This window comes from Magnolia sinica, chromosome 6 (assembly GCF_029962835.1).
Source record: "Magnolia sinica isolate HGM2019 chromosome 6, MsV1, whole genome shotgun sequence".
NCBI classification, from domain to species: domain Eukaryota; kingdom Viridiplantae; phylum Streptophyta; class Magnoliopsida; order Magnoliales; family Magnoliaceae; genus Magnolia; species Magnolia sinica.
In genome coordinates this window covers 92,643,027-92,660,794 of record NC_080578.1, presented here as the reverse complement: position 1 = coordinate 92,660,794, position 17,768 = coordinate 92,643,027, and the positions used below count along the sequence as shown (strand labels likewise).

General features: G+C 39.3%; 1 long non-coding RNA gene across 1 annotated transcript in view; it reads right to left on the bottom strand.

Moving 5' to 3' along the window:
• Nucleotides 1-944: 944 nt before the first annotated feature.
• The window catches only part of LOC131249083 (uncharacterized), a 98,391-nt gene continuing 81,567 nt past the window's right edge, over nucleotides 945-17,768 (bottom strand). The window contains exon 3 of the long non-coding RNA XR_009172668.1: nucleotides 945-1,104. This is a non-coding gene — a long non-coding RNA (uncharacterized LOC131249083). The remainder of the gene's footprint in view (nucleotides 1,105-17,768) is intronic.

Here is a 17,768-nt window from a genome sequence, read left to right as displayed (position 1 = left end):
TGGATGATGATTGTGGCCCACTTGCACCCAACTGCAAGTCCCTGCTTGCTGTTCTGTGGGCGGGGATTTTAGATTTCAAATAGTCAGGCCAGCGCACGCTGACCGACTTAATGTGTTTGGTGCATTGTGATTGCACGTGTGCTGTGCACATGCGCACCACACGGGGTGAGGTCCACAGTGATGTTTGGAAAAATCCACACTGTCCATCTACTTCTTCACCTCATTTTATGTGTTGAAACCAAGCTTGAAGCATATCCACACATCAGGTGGGCCCAGAATCATGATTCTGAGGGATGATATGTCCATTAGGCCACTTCCAAGGGGATTAAATGGTTAAAATTTGACATGTACGGTTACTTTATGGTCCTCAGGCTACCTATGAAGTTTTGAACCTAACGAATGGTGGAAATATTGTGATCTTGCATTCTGAGCGTCTTTTGGGCCACTTGATCTTCAGTTTCTAGATTTTCTCAGATCTCTGGTGTGCAAATCCGTTGATCTTGGTCTCCTGGGGTCTGTCCCATGCTTTGGTGAATTCTGAGCTTTAAATCTCAGCTTTTAGCACCCTGTTTTGGTCTAAGCTCGCAAACATACCTTGCATCATAAACACGGTTAAATCGGACCGTTAAACAGTACCATGTTCGTAAATCCAGATAATAACTGGGGTCTGATATGTAATATTTGACCCTCAACATTCTAACTTTCTCAGCTAATGTCTTAGTTAAGAGATGTGATTCTGCATTTGGAGCATCAGGAATGGTGGAATTATATCCTAATCCTGCAGGAATGGACAAGTGATCAGTCATCAAAGACAACAGCATGACCTCAATGGAATTGAAGTATTTCAGTTTCTTATGAACATTATAATCTACTGTATCAAGCTTCCTAATATAACTCAATACTTACTAAACTACTTGTCTGAAAACTGCAGACAATTAAAATAATAAAGTAAAACTGTAAGAGAGTTGTAAGGCCATATGATGGAATGTAAAATCATAAGATCCAACATGAATGAACTTATAGGCCAATGATCTTGTTAAGTTCCATGAGTACCTCTGAGAATTGTAAGGCCATACGCCAACATATGCGAGCAAATCTATCAACCTGCAAGCAAAAATAAACTCAAAAATTATAACAACTTCAAAAAATGGAAAAAAATGATAAAACTCACCTTGAAGCCCTTCTCCCTCCTCCTTTACTCGGGCTTGAGACCAGCAATGCAAGGAGTTGCATTGGCGGAGTTAAAAAAGGGCTTAAGCTCCATTTGGTTTGAGATAAATTTACATTCAAAAACACCAATGTGATGACCAAATGGAGCCTAAGACTATAAATATATTCAAATATATAGTGCAAAATTCACGCAGACTATAAATATCGATGAACTACAGAGTACCAAAAAAAAAGGCCAAACATCATATAGAGTAACTAGAAAAATAGAAAAAAAAAACACCATGTAAGCCCCAACCAAAACCCACTTAAGCCAAATTACTATATGTTCAATTATATAGTACTATATTTATTCAAATTATTGGAATCTCATTGATTACTTCCCCCATTGCACAAATGATCCTGGACTGGCCTCTCCAAGTGTAGATGTAAATCCATCTTCTTTCCACAAAGGAGCATCAGGGTGTATAATCTCAGTCAGGATAAAAAAAAAGCTCCCTCTACTACTGGCTCACAATGGACAACTGCATTTGAACTAACGTTGTGTACTCGACCACGAGCAACAACACCACGTAAGCCCCAACCAAGCAACTCACATTTCTTACCGATATAATCGTATCCGGCTACATGTACACATATAAAATGACATTGTTATTGTTAGCATTTATAATATAATTGTAAGCTTATTACATTAGCGAAATTATAATTGCATACCGATGATGCCTGAGTAGATTTAGCCACTGGTGGTGATGAGAGGTTTTGACCAGATTGTGCCTCTTGATGCATACCCACCCAGGCCTTTATGTCGACCAATTATTTCTTTATCTCTAATATCTCCTGCGCTAGGCCTTCTTTTTCTTTTACCATATTATCTAGCTTTGAGCAGGCAGGGGTTGACTTCTTCAGTCCTGTTTTACTTATCGAGCAACCTAGACCACGCATTCACCCTCTACTATCAGAACTAACCAACTGTAAAACATTACAAATTAAGTTATTAGAAAATTCATAATTACCATGAAACTCAAGTAATTTTTAAACTTTATTAGTAGCTGTGTAAGGACATCGTCAACGCCGGTCATTTTAGAAGCAGGATTGCTACTATAAAGCTCATCTAGTTTTTGTTGTGACAAAATTAATACAAATGAATGTAAAATAATTCAAAGTTATATAATGACATTTCATAATGGTACTAGTTAGTGGTTAGATGGGTGCACTTACAACAAGGTCAAGATACTGGACAACTTTGTCCTTGCTCATATGGGCTCTTAAGTAGACATCACCTCTACCTATCTCGGCATCAGAGGTAAGATTCCTCTCCATCGCATTTGGCATATAACATGTCGTTCAAAAACACATCATTAGTAGAGTTAATTAGATCAAAATTAAATTTAATTTTAAACTATAATACCTATTTTTAGATACATACTATCTGATGGCGAGTAGCAGCCATGCTGCGCCTCCCAAGACACGCAAGTCCTTTTAGCTTTGCCCGATTGACTTTATTCATTGCACTTGCTCTCTTGAATTGCTCGATGTTGTATTGATCCTCAAAGATCCTTCAATCCTGCATAGGGACACCTGGGGGGTAGGACTATCTCTGACAACTATAGGATCGTTGTTTTTTTTATATTTTTTAGTCAACCTTTTCTTATAATTTCTCCATGTTTCATTGATGCATTGTGTTATGTACCAAACACCTGCATCCCAACTTTTACCCTCAAACTCATAAAACAGTGACAATGTCATGCCCCAAACTCGGAAACCGAGCTCACAAAATTCCCGATCGCCGAATCTGGCGCCAACAGCCTCCGTAGAACCCCATTCTCGGCTCCCAGCACCCATTCGTCAGGTTCTGATCTTGGGATGCTATGAGGAGAATTTTTTTTTAAAACACCAGTTTGATTCGTAATAAGCATAACCAAAGGCATAACCCACAAACAACAACCAAAAATTCCATCACATTTCCACTATGATCAAAAACTTTACAAGTACAATGAGCATAAAGGGAAATATAATGAAGATGAACAAAACTCCAAAATGATCTGTCACGCGCCCAAGCCTCAGCGCTGCAGCGATCCAACATCACCTGCACGCAACGGTCGTGCATAAGCTTATAGAAAGCTTAGAGGATGGTGAAAGTGTATGCTCAAGGTAGTAATGCAGTTATGCAATATCAGAGTAATGCGGAACATGCTAATGAATGCCAAGAATACCATTAGCCACCAAGGCCATGCGGTGCAAAGCATGAATGATGTCGGCCCTACCAAGGCCATGCAATGTGAAATGCAACTCAAGCATACAAATCCTCATATAAGTCCACATCAATACAACTCAAAATCTGAGATATCACCGGGGTCTAGTACACTCCAAGCCAGATTGCCGCCCCATCGCGGCCAATAAGGTGAGTGGAAAAGACCTCACTATCCGCCTACCAATATCGGGCTCGGTTCGTCAATAGCGGACCCATTCCTCGAGCTGGTCAGACTCAGCCTAGCTTTGCCCCCTACTCTTGGGCAGGTAAGGCCGCACCCCCTTCCAACCGACCACGACACAGTGGAAAGTGCAACCGTTTGGTAATCGGCACTCGGCGCTCATGCACCCACTTGGTCTAGACGTTGGAGCAACCTCTTGGTACCATAAGGGTTTAGGGACTTTCACCCAGGGATATCTATAGCACCCCATGTAGAATAAGATTTTCGGTATCCAATCCTGCCACCACGATACGCCTGTGGAGGCTACGGCCCTGATATCGCTAGGGCGTACAGTACCATATCACACAATGTGAATACATGAATCACACTATCCAGTCATGCAGCAGTCCTGCGCGTATCGTGCGCTCATGTAGGGCAACACCCCCTATCCGGGAGCCCCTAAACAATCTGCCCGAAGGCATATGCTGTGATCAGTTATTTCTCATATCAAGCATACATATAATGCATATGATCATGAATCATGGAACTAAACATGTTATATGGGATGGATGATGTTCATAACAAAGATGGGCCTAGACGGCCTACACATTAGACGTACGAGCCTAACAATGGGCCCTTGGGAAAGGCATAATGCGGACATTTAACCAACACTATACTTGCAATGTGGACGTCAAACCAACATTGCTCCTAAGGCACGACTGTCATAAATATCATTACATAAATTATGTTGGGATCACACATTGCAATGGACCTTAGGTACATCCCATTGGACCTTAAATACATCAAATGGGCCATATTATATGGGCCTTATATTCATCAAGTGGGCCACATCATTGGGCCGCACCAATGGGCCTTATGTGTATTGCAATGGGCCATAACCCGTGGGCCTTAGAATGTATCAAATGAGCCTAATCTTATGGGCCTTATGTGTATCAAATGGGCCTCGCCAATTGGGCCCCATATGTACATCAAATGGGCCTCAACCCATAACCCCAATACATCTTAATGGGCCTTAACCCATGGGCCCCTAATACATCAAATGGGCCTCGACCCATGGGCCTTACATATATATTAAAGTGGGCCTCAGCCATGGGCCACAAGTAAGCTGAGATGGGCCTCCCACCAGCAGTAAATTGTATATAATATTATATATAATATATATATGTACAATACATACCATATTATATATAATATAATATTTTATGTATATATATATACACACACACACACACGTACACACCCACACACGCGTGCACATGATCACACATGCACACCCACCGTCCTAGACGGTGGGGATAGAACACAAACATCACAGTGTGCTCCACCGTCGCCTGTACGGTGGCAATAAAACACATATCATTGTGGGCTCCACGTGGGGCCCACCATAACATTTATTTTCCATCCAGACCGTTGATAAGGTCGCATGGACCTAGGTGAAGGGTAAAAACAAATTTCATGTTGATCCTAAACCTCTGTGGGCCCAAAAGGGGTTTCAATGGTAGAGGTTCAATCCCACTGTTTCCTACGGTGTGGGCCACCTGAGCCTTAGATCAGGATGATTTTTGGAGTGGGCCCACGTCAGGGGGTGGCCCACCCAATGAACGGGTCAGATGATAGATAAACATCAAGGTGGGGCCCACGGCTACAGCCGTGGGTGGCTGTACGTCCGCCCGGCCTACCCGGGAGCTGGTGCGCAAGCAGCGCCTGCTGCTATCTGACACAGCAACGGCAGCTGCTGTGTTGCCATTATTTTTTTTTTTGATTTTCTGTTTTCTTGCGGTTTTCACAGGTGGGGTCCACATCTAGACAATCCACTCCATCCAATGGCCCTCCATGGCTCCAGACAAGAAAAACAAGCCCAATATTGGGCATATTTCGTCGTATAAAAGCATTAGGGAAGGTTTCAATGGTGAAAACCACCATTTGCTATGGTATGGCCCACCAGGACCTCGGGTTGACACCATTTTTCGGTTCAACGCCTAAAATGAGGTTGGGGACGGAATGGATGGCGTGGATTGAAGACATACATCAAGGTGGGGCCAAAATAAGTGGGCCTCCCCCATTGGCTTGGAACCAAGCTAACATTTGTGTTTTCCAATCAAACGTCCAGCATCCCTGGACGCTGGACGGTCTGGCCGTGCAAAGGTGGGCCTGTTTAGGTGGACCACCAATGATGTATGGTGTGGGTACTACACATAAGATGGGCCCCACTTATAAATGGTTTGAATAAAATACCTACCTCATGGTGGGGTCCAACCTAATGGGCCACATGACCATATTAACATAAGAAGAGAAAAAAGAAAAAGAAAGGGAAAGAGAGAGATAGAGAGTGGGACACGCGTGATGGAGGGACCCTGGTACTATGGGCCCTCCCTTGCACTAAATCATACATCAAGTGGGTCCCATTACATGTGGGTCCATGAAATCGAAATCCAACAGTGGAGATCCCTTCTCCACTAAAATAGACGGTCTAAATGACCCTAAGTATGCAAGGAAAATAAACATCATGATGGGGTCCATGGAGAATGGCCCCATCATGGAATGATCATGATGATCCAAGTGAGCCATCGGCCATATCTTAGGGTCCAAAGTGAGATCTAAACCATTGATCGGTTGGCCTCACTTGGCCCATCTTAAAAACATCAAAAACTACCCTATCAAAGCACCCACCGCTTGATCTTCTTGCTCTCTTGGCTTCCTTAGCTCCTTGTGCTTCTCTTTGATGGAGGAAGATGAGAAATGGATGGTTAGGATGGGAGATCTAGGGATGGAAAGGTGGGCCACACTTGTAGCTTGGAAGAGTTGGAGAGCTCATACGTATGGAATTTTTTTTTTAGGGAGAGTTGAAAATAAGGGAGAGACTTGTAAAGGGAGAGAGAGGGGGGGAGTGATGGGTGATGGAGTGATGGATGTGTTGGTGATGGGTGTAAGAGCCCCTTTTTTGACTTTTGTGGCAAAAGTTGTAAGAAAAGCATGGGTTGTAAGAAACTTTTTGACTTTTGGGGCTTACTTGAGAATGGGTAAAAGGTGATGTGTACTTGACATGATGGGATTGATGGGTTCATTGATTGATGTGACATCTTGTAGAGATTCTTTCGAAATTCGCACGTGCGGCGTTTTCCTCGCACCAAACGCTGGCCCACATCTCCTAACCAGGATATCGCCTCGGCGCGCAAGTTGTGGCATCGGAACTGCGGCGATGATGTGGTCGCTAAGTTACAAGTTCTGGGTTGAGTCGACTCGGGTTGACGGCATGAGGATTAGGGTCACGCGTAAATACCGGTTAAGGGTCGAAGGTTGCCGAAATTCACCGGGAAGACTGCGGAAGTCTAAGGAACGATACGGTCTAGGATACGAGGCATACAGACAATGTCTCTATGACCTTTTGAATGTGTGCATGAGGCACCTAGCGAAAGTCCTGGTATATGATCGGGATATGAGCACGGGTTAGGACACTAATATCGATGCAAAGTCTTTGCGATTGGGACTGTCCTCATTCGGTTGCCCGAATTCATTCGTCTTAAGGACTTTTTCCTATCAGGTTGCACATGTAAAGAAGCACCCTTAGCAGGGCCTCTCTTTCTAGATGAAGAAGAAGCTGGCACATCTACATAAAAAAGAATAATAGTTATATATAAACATTGTTGATTACCGCCAATATATAAGAAAAATGAAATCTACATATCTAATTAATGAGAACTATCTTATTACCTTTGGTGTTGCTCGCATTTACACCCAATGCCTCTGATTGTGAATCCATGTGCTTATTTATATGGTAATAGAAAAAAAAATACTAATGGTTAAGAAATAAGTTAGATAACAGATAAAGTACAAACAATTCACTATATTATCCATACCTTCATTATATTTCCTTCAATATATATCATTTTGTTACATGGATTAAAAATATAAACAATTTAATAGATTCTCCTTGATCGCTTTCTTTTCTTTATTTTCTCAACTACAACACTGACTTCTTTAGGTTCATTGAATATCAACTCATCGGCATTTGCTAAGGTGGTGAGATTAGGTCCTGCATCGGCATCAGTTACAGCCTTCAATCGTTCCGATAAAAGGCATGTCTCCTCTTCGACAAAAATCTTTTTTGGAACCTCCAAGACCACGTGCCATTCAGGATTTTTATGATCTTTGGAGTAGAAAACTTACACAGCATGCTCCACGAGAATGAACGGCTCGTCACCCACTTTGTCTGAACTATAAAGACTAGACAAATTTACTAATCTCAGATTCGCTTCGACATCAACAGAAACACCATGATGTGTCACCTTCACCCAATCACACTTAAATAGGATGGGCTTATACCCTCTACGGTACTCCAATTGGATAATTCTATGAAGGACTCTATAGTAAGGTTGATTTTCATCTACTGTATTTATATCCTTAGCACTAGATCAGAAGGTGGTCAAACCTTCTGTCATAACCCCACTATTTTGGTTCGTTTTATTTTCCTCATACTCCTTAGTGACGAAAAGGAAACCATTAATACAATACTTATTGTATTGCATAGCAAAAGCTAGGTCCTCTCACTATATCTTTGAATTCTTCCTCGTTAGATTCGTTGAACTTTGTTTGTCTCTTCAACCAAGGTATAAATTCATCCTCGCTAGGCACCTCATTGGTCCTCTTGTAGCACGCTGCAAGAAATCTTTGTACTTCCTATGGGTTATTTGATACCAATGTTATATTGAAATTGCGTAAAGTAAAGAAGATATATACATATGAGCTAAAAGTACATACCCTTCCCACGTATCATAGCTAGGATGACTCTTCATGACCCAAGTACGAGCTTATTCATATTCGATACTCATTACGATGACACTTTGACTCGAACCTACTGGACCAACATTGTCATCATTAGAATCATCGTTAACAATTTCTTGTAACTTCTGTGGTTCTAGAATGACTCCGTCAAAACATTTTTCTAGCTTTTCCAAGAGGCTTGTTTTATGTCTTCCTCTATATTGGTTGCAGTATATAATTGTCTCCTCTTTGATATATTGTTCTGCAATGCAACCCTCAGGTCGCGTCTTGTTACGGACATAAGCCTTGAATGTCTTCATGAACCTGACAAAAATAATGATACATTACATATATATGCAACTTTAGACGTTTCACCAATTTATTCTTACTAAGCTCATAGTGTACCTTTCGAATGGATACATCCATCGATAATATACAGGACCACATATGCGAGCCTCGTAAGCCAAGTGGATGGTAAGATGCATCATCATGACAACTATCGATAGAGGGCATATAATCTCAAGCTGACATAACGTCTTAGCCATGCCCCTCTCAAGAGTAATGAGCGTTTAAAGGTCTATGGTTAACGAGCACAAGGCATTAAAGAAGATGCAAAAGCTTATAATTATAGGACGAATGCCGTTCCTATCCTTGAATGCATGCTGGATAAGAACCGGGAGTAGATGTTGCATCAACACATGATAAGAATGAGACTTCATTCCCTTTAAATCCATGCAATCTTCTGTTACAATGGTCTTCCAATTCACACTAAAACCAATAGGAACACGCAGATTATATAAAGTCTGGATGAAAAGTTTTTTCTCTTCTTTTCTTAGATAAGAAGGACTTTGTTTCTGAATCATCTTGCCATTGTTGTTCTTCAGTCATAGATGCTTCTTAATTCCCAACCGTTTCAGGTCCTTGCACGCATTAACATCATCCTTGGTTTTACCAGGTGTGTTCAACATCAAAGCGACAAGGATTTCACATATATTTTTCTCGACATGCATAACATCAAGGTTGTGGCACACAGGAATATCTTTCTAATACTCCAAATCAAATAATATAGACCGTTTGAAGAACCACAGTGATTCAACGTCATCGATTAGCTCTTGTCAGCCTCCATTAATACCCCTTATATTCTTCTTCCCATACTTCCCCCACTGCAGGTTCGCAGTTTGTCTTTCAACCTCAATCCCATCCAGACGGATCGGTTGTCGTCGTATCTCCACTTTCTTATTGTAAATGCTAGCACTTGTGTCCTTTCTAGCATGGTCTAACATTGGCAACCACCGTCTATGGCCCATATAAACATGTTTCTTTCTATACTGGAGTCATAAGGAATCTGTGTTGGGACCACATACAGGACAACCATATTTACCCTTGGTTCTACAACCGGAAACGTTACCATATGCTGGAAAGTCATGGATTGTCCAGAACAGAACTGCATGCATATTGAATTTATTTTCATAGTATGCGTCGAACATCATGACCCGTTTTCGCCATAAGTCTTGAAGTTTATCAATCAATGGTTGTAAGTAAACGTCAATATCCTTTCCCAGTTGTTGCAGTCCCTGAATGAGCAAAGTCAATATAGTAAATTGAGGTTTCATATAAAGCTTTGGTGGAAGGCTGTACGTCACACACATAACAGGCTATGAACTATATGAAGTGCTATAAGTGCCGAATGGGTTAAACCCATCTGTAGCCAAACCCAATCGAACATTGCAAGGCTTAGTTGAAAAATTCATATACTTGTCATCGAGATTCCTCCATGCAATAGAATCAGTTGGATGCTCCATCTTTTCATGTTGTAATTTTCTGGACATTTCTTTCGCCAACCATGGCACACTGAACATTCTTTGTAGCTTAGTGTTAATGGAAGATACCTTAACACCTTGGCAGGTACTTGAATTTGTTTTTTATCATCATCCATTTCTGTCTTGAACCTAGAAGCTATACAAGTTGGACAACTAGTTTTCATCTCGTGCTCTCTCCAATACAAGATGCAATCATTTAGACAAGCATAGATCTTCACATAATCAAGACCCAACTTTGTAATGATCTTCTTCGCTTGGTAGGTATTAGTTGAGGCCTTATTACCAGAAGGCAACACCTTCTTTAGTAGTTGAAGGAGCTCTATAAAGATTTTTTCACTCCATCCATGGTTCACCTTTAATTTAAAAAGTTGTACAATGAAAGTCAGCACGGTGAAATCTTCTGCTGCAGGGTATAGCTCAGTTATTGCTTCTTATAGAATTGCTTTAAAATCATTAGTTTCATTTTCTCCAAATTCACCTTCGACTACATGGGTTACGTTCGGCTCATCCTGGACAACTTTATCTAGGTTATTACCACCGAGTTCTTGAACGATCGTGTTGTGAACGTCATTTAAGTTTGGGACACTATGGCACTGTTGGGAACTTGATGCACGTTCAGTACACTCAGGTGATACATGCTCACCATGCATGTTCTAAACCCTATATCTTGGATCGAATCCATTTTTCATTAGATGTATTTCCAAATCATCATAAGAAATCGGTAAATGTGCACATTTGCAAGTGGTGTATGGACAAAAAATGATTTTTCTACCAGGAAGGTGATCTCGTGCAAACTTTAAAAAACTTCTCATTCCAGAAATAAAACGTGGGTCTGGAAAACTTAGTGTTATCCACTCCCTATCCATTATAGGTGAAACTTGATTAACCAAAGGGTCCTTTTTTAACCTGCACCTTACCAAAAAAATAATTAATAAGTATTTTTCACCCATTCATGAATCTAATTCTAAACACATGCATTTATGATCTTGATTTGAAACTAGCTAAAACACCAAAGAGTTTTGAAATACTTAGCTAAAATGCTAGTCAGAAATGGTTCATTGTTGTTATTAATGCACAATGAAAAAAGATCATCTATTAGCATCCATCCAAGCACAACAAGTTACCCAAGGCAAAAGTTCCTTCGTTGCCATGAAAAGAGATCTTTGAAGACTTAAAACCTAAATGATGCACCCAAAATGTTATTTCAACAGTACAAGATATTAAAAGCTACTGGATATGCATTTTTTGATAGGTAACAAATATGCCAGTTTATCAATGGGATAAGATGTTGACACTGATAACTATGCTTAGTTCCTACCATAAACAAGCAAGTTATCTATCACCTTTCACCATCTGTTAAAGTAAAAGGTTCTACATGTCCTGGAAAACTGCTAGCAGCCATAAAGCCCTTTTCATACCTAAAATGCAATTTATCAACATGGATCATTAGATCTATGACATTCAAACACCTAATTAGGGTCATCATGCACATGCACTGGTAGTTGACACCATAAATTCCTACATCTCATATTCTCTTATTGTAAACAAACAAGTTATCCACCACCTTTCTCCATCTGTTAACATAAAAGGGTTCTAAATGTCCTAGAAAATTTGCTAGCATCCTTAAAGCCCTTTTTCATACCTAAAATGCAATCTGTCAACATACCAGTGCATATGGAGCAGAACCCAATTTTGAACATAGCTAATTTTGAACCACTGATAGAAGTGAATAACTTGTAATGAAATGGACCTCTTAATGAATTGCATAACCTATTTATAGTTAATTCTTCCTTCATTTCAACCTATCATTGATAGGTACGACAATAATACTAAAAATGCTGCTATATTTTAGAACTTGAACTTTTAGTAGGATGGGAATTAAAGTGAAAATGCTATTTCTTGGGGTTTTTTTACTTCTTTCTGTAATGATTTCATGGTCATTTTAGTGGGATTGAACTGTGTTTCTCTAAATGTTTCAAGAATTTAGTGGACTAAACTTAATTAGAAGTTAAAATGGCATGCCTAATTTAGCAATTGAGGCTCTAATTAAGAAAGAGTCAGTTTTTCCTCCATCGCGGCTGGAGATCTTTGAAAATATTTTCAATGGTAAAGGATGGAACCTAAAATAAGGATGGTTCACATCCGGCCATCTTAGCATGTGGACCCAAGGAGAGTAATACAATATTGTATCCTTCCCTAAAGTAAAAGTTCAGTGAAAAAGATAAGGACAATGTTTCTTGTCCATGGTCTACCTGCTACTTTTTTGTATGGACAAACATCATAAAAATAATTAACAAAAGACAGCATAACCAAAGAGACATGGTCTGTTTGGGACTATTGGTAGGGGCCCACACTCACTAAGAAAAGACAGCATCCAATCAATTCATATCATCACATCACATCACATCACATCCCATTTTGGATCTAATTTCTGGCAACCCATGTTTGAATCACCAAGAAACGTTTTGGGAAACAACGAAACATGGAGTTAGAAAGGTGCATTTGGATGCACTATCATACTGAATTGTAAGTAGTAAATAGCAGTTGTATTCCCATTAGGTTGAGCTTGAAAGAAATTCAGCAGCATGGGAGGAGAGGCTTCTTCTTCATCAATATAGATAGTAGGATACATTGTTAGTTTATCTTGACTAAAATGAATGTTTACAATTTAATTTGCTTGTGCATCCAAACACAGCCAAAAAGCTGGTACGGGATGTTTTGAGCATCAAAGAATCAAATAATCAAGCTTCAAGAAAAGATAACATCCAACCATAAGCAGCCATGTCATCGAAGCACCACGCATTACTTTCCTTCCACAGATTCCATATACCAGCCATAAGCAGCAGCCTTTAAAAAGATTATCTGTCTTTGCAAAACAGACTCTGTATGGTATATATTATAGTGTGTGTGTGTGTGTATGTGTGTGTGTGTGTGTATTATAGATTAGATATAATGTATATTTACAATACACACACACACACACACACACACACACAAAAGAATCATTGTTAGGAAAGATTAGACAAGAACTGTCACTCTAATCTGAGAGCACAGACAACTCTTTTGAGTGCTTCAGATGCCTTCAGCAGATCAAATTCCGAATGCGTAGCAGAAAAAATATGCGGATGCCTGCAAATCAACAACCATCAGCATGAGGATCACGCTGAAGTAATCTACCATTCTCCTTACTATCAGTAATATCATCGAGCATCTTTAGATCATTCTTGAAGGAACTGGTTAATGACTGGCACAAAAGATAGCAAAGGAATGAACACTGGCAGAATGCAGTTCTTTCATGTGAGCCAGAATGTAGTTCTTTCAATGTGAAGTGCCAGACCACCGACAATCGGAACTCCACATTTCGGCTTCCCCTGCATTCTAAGTTTGCAGGGGAAGTAATTAGAAAGATCCACATACATAAATCTGAAAGGAAAAAAAAAAGCTCATATTCGAAGCTTACCAAGTTCTGAATTTGTTGCGGAGATGTCTTCTGGAGTGAGAGAGAAAAAGGGCGCGGGAGATTGAGAGAGAGAGAGAGAGAGAGAGAGAGAGAGAGAGAGAGAAGGGGCGCTGGAGATTGAAAGAGATAGAGAAAAGGGACGCGTGAGATTGAGATTGAGAGAGATAGAGAAGAGGGGTGCGAGAGATTGAGAGAGAGAGAGAGAGAGAGAGAGAGAGAGAAAGGGATGGACGTGGGAGGGATTAGGGTTGAGTGGAGGGAAATGAACGTTTCGTGAGAGGGGGAAAAGAAAAAGGCAGCGCAGTTTTTTGCATTTTTGCCTGATACGGTCTTGCTACAGTTTTTAACCATAGCTAAAAGCCAATATGACCGTAACCATTGCACAATCCGTAACAGCCCCTCCACGATTCACATTTCATCGGATCTGGATGGACGACCTTGTCAAGGGCTTTGTGGGGTCCATCTTGATGCAATCGATATATCCACTCCGTCCATTAATTTTGTAATTTTTTTATAGGGAACGAACCCAACATCTAGGCAAATTGAAGGTCTAATTGAACCACACCATTGATTAATGGATTAATCTCCACTCTTCCTACTGTGTGGTCCACTTGAGCTTTTGATCTACTTCTTTTTTTGGGTTAAGCCCTACAATACTCTTAAAAAATGGATAGACGTATTAGATGGAGAACACACATTTTAATGGGCCTCGTAGAGTCCCTTATGGGGTATCCAAGGTTGTACGTACGTCTGGCGGAGTTAGCCTTTAGCTACGGTTTGGACAGTTTCAGCTATGGTTTTAAGTTGTAGCAAGTGAGCTACGGTTTATAATCGTAGCTAAAAACCAAAATAGTCCGTAGCCTTTGATCATTTTTTTGGTAGTGTATGGGCTGAGACCGTTAACATGGGTTGCTATTTGGTGAATCAGTCCCCATGTACGGTTATTGATTGCGAAATTCATAAAGAAGTATGGAGTGGTTCAGAAGTAGACTACTCAGGGTTGCGAGTATTTAGTTGTGAGGCTTACTCTCATATACTATCTATTAAAAGAGATAAGCTAAACCAAAGGGCGAAGAAGTTTACATTTGTCGACAATGGTAATGGTGTGAAATGATACATGTTGTATGATTGAGCCACACGGAATATCACAATTAATTAGGACAACAATTTTGATGAAAGTTCTTTATTTTGTAAGGATGAATACAAGGAAATGGAAAAATCAGTGGTGATTAATGTCGAAATCCACAATGGTGAGTCACTTAAAGAATCTAAGCCACAAGAAGAGGTACATGAGCAGGTGAAGCTGCCACCTGTCAGGAGAAATTCACCAAGAAATCATCCCAAGGTATTTAATGTGTTGTTACCCTCATTTTCAAGCAACCAATCAACTTTATTTTCCTCTCTACTCTATGCTTGAGTATTTTCTTCTTTCTTGCTTTTGCATTGACATCATTTGGCATCGGAGTAAGTCAATCTTAATAGTGCAAGGAGGAGGCCAACGCCACCATATGACTTTACTCGAAGATGTCCATATGCACGCCGAAATGGAGGAATGAAAATAAGCTAACAACCAAATTCAATTTATGATTGAGGAGGTTTTGCATAGACTCTTTGCTCAAAGCCATGTGAATGAACCAATAGAACCTCTTACATATATGAGTTAACCATCCAATGGTCCAATGTGTTCAATGAAGAAGCGCACTCCAATTCTTCAAGTTCTACTAGAGCTTCGTCACGACAAGCTCCACCACAACTAACTTGGGCAATGGAGCAACTTGTATGTACTCTAGAAAATGTCTACAAGAGCATCCGAGTAGATGTCCTTGACTTTAATGGTAAACTTGATCCAAAATTTTATTGTGATTCAAGTACTTTTTTAGAGACTTTTTTATAGTAGAAAGAAGCATCAAAAGAGAATAATGCTAAATTCATTGCAACATAATTCAAAGCTCACACTTTACTTTGGTAGCAACATACCAACTAAGTCATGAACGGAAAAGGGAATATCAACAAATTAACAACTCGGACGAAATGAAGGTCAACTTAGATGATAAATTTCTCACTCACGACTATTCTTAAACTCTATGCCAAAAATTTCAATATCTACGTAGAAATTTTGACCATAGCATGGACAATTACACAAGGAATTTTATAAAATTAGTTAAGTTGATTGGATTTGTAAGAAACCGATGATCAATTAGTGCTTAGGTACTTGAGTTGATTAAAATTATTTATCAATGATGAGATAGATTTACATCGTTTAAGTAGAGTATTGAAGAAGCCTTCAAATGACCTTAAATGGGGAGGAAAACTAAATAGGACAAGTGGTTTGAGAAAACCTCTAATGTTGGAGCTTTTAAATATAAGAAAGTTGTTACATGGTCTAATGAATGCCTTAATTCACAGGATATGGTAGGAGCTAAGGAACATCTGTATACCTTACATGAGAGACCATATCAATGCCCAATCAAGCACATATTTTCAATGTGGAGGGAAAGGATATTTGCTTAGGAGTGTCATCGAAAGAAAGCAACTATTTGAATGTAATTGATGAAAGTGAAAATGGAATTGTTTATGATTTTGAAGATGATACCAAGCCCTGTCAAGAGGTATATGACATTCGTAATGGTGCCAAAATTCTTATGATAAGATTAGTCCTAATACTCCTAAAAGTCAATAAAATGACTATCAACTACGTGGTAAAAAAAATTCACACGTTTTGTATTGCTTATGATCGAAAATATTTTGTGCTGTTTTGTTTCCAAAAAATGTTTTTTTTTTTTGGTTGGTTGAGAGATTGTGATGTGGGTACTTGGTATTTCTATCATCGGTTGGGCAACATGCATATCATTTATCTGTTGGATATCAGGCGTCTCATGTAGTCAAGTTTGGCATCATGATATTGTCGGTGATGGCATAAGATAACCATGTAGCAAGCAAGGTATTTGATAACCTTGTAGCTGACAAGGCATGGGATAATCAATGTCTAGTGAAGCAATGCCCAAATATTATTGGCTATACATGGATTGTTTTAGATATTCAAGACAACAGAGATATTAGTTCTTCATTTCTTCCAATTTGCAAAGGCATGCATGATATGCAAGATGTACATCTCAAATAATGCATGCCAAACCGCTTTCATTAATATCTAGGTGAGATAAAATTATCAGCAAAAATTTTAATTACATCAGTGAGAGAAAATCCTTTATTAAAATTCATAAACCTATCATTTCCTGTGCATAACTCAAAGTAAGTAGCTTTCTTCTACATGTCTCTTACTTCCCCATGTCATTACATGTCACATACTCCCTAGTAATATTTAAAGCAAACGACCTTCTTTTATTTGTATTTATTTATCATAATTTTCATTTATTTAATACCGCATATACTAAAAATATTCTTAGATTTTTTTTGCCACAGTATTTTCTCCTATTTTTAATTTAATTTTCTTCCACAAATATACAAACTGTTAAACTCATATAATGATCTTTCATATAAGGATATTTAAGTAAGTTTCTTAAAGAAAATTGCATGTCCAAAATCCTTTTCTCTTCATAAGAGGTTTGCCAAGCTAGCCCATATGAGTTGCAATTTAGATACATGCAAGATCCCAGCTTTCTGTCAGATAGGTTACACTCTTTATATTCTTAGGATTTAGGTATCAGGCCATCCAAAATGCAAGTATACACGTACTACACATGGTCAAGTGATCCAAGCCGTTGATATCGTAAGTCTCATGAGCTGTTTATGGATCGAAAATCTCATTAAAGATGAATATAAGGGACCCAGTGAGTGGTTAACAAATAAACAGTCCAGAATAAAATACAAAAACGGAATCTTTGATACTCTGGCAGAGGTGGTGGGTGATATGCAGCCACTTAAGAATTACTTATAAATTGCATTTTTGGAGAAATTCAAATTGAACTGTCAAAACTATAACTCCATTTTAAATGTATCATGACCTGAATTTTAAGCTTTTATTTTTTTATTTTATCATCTGACTGTTGGATTAATGGATATTTATTTGGTGGTTAAAAATGACTCAGGACTTAGTAAGAGTGAGTTGCAAAATTAGTGTTTTTGCCATATGTGCAATTTCTAAATGCCTGCATATCAAATGTGAGATCC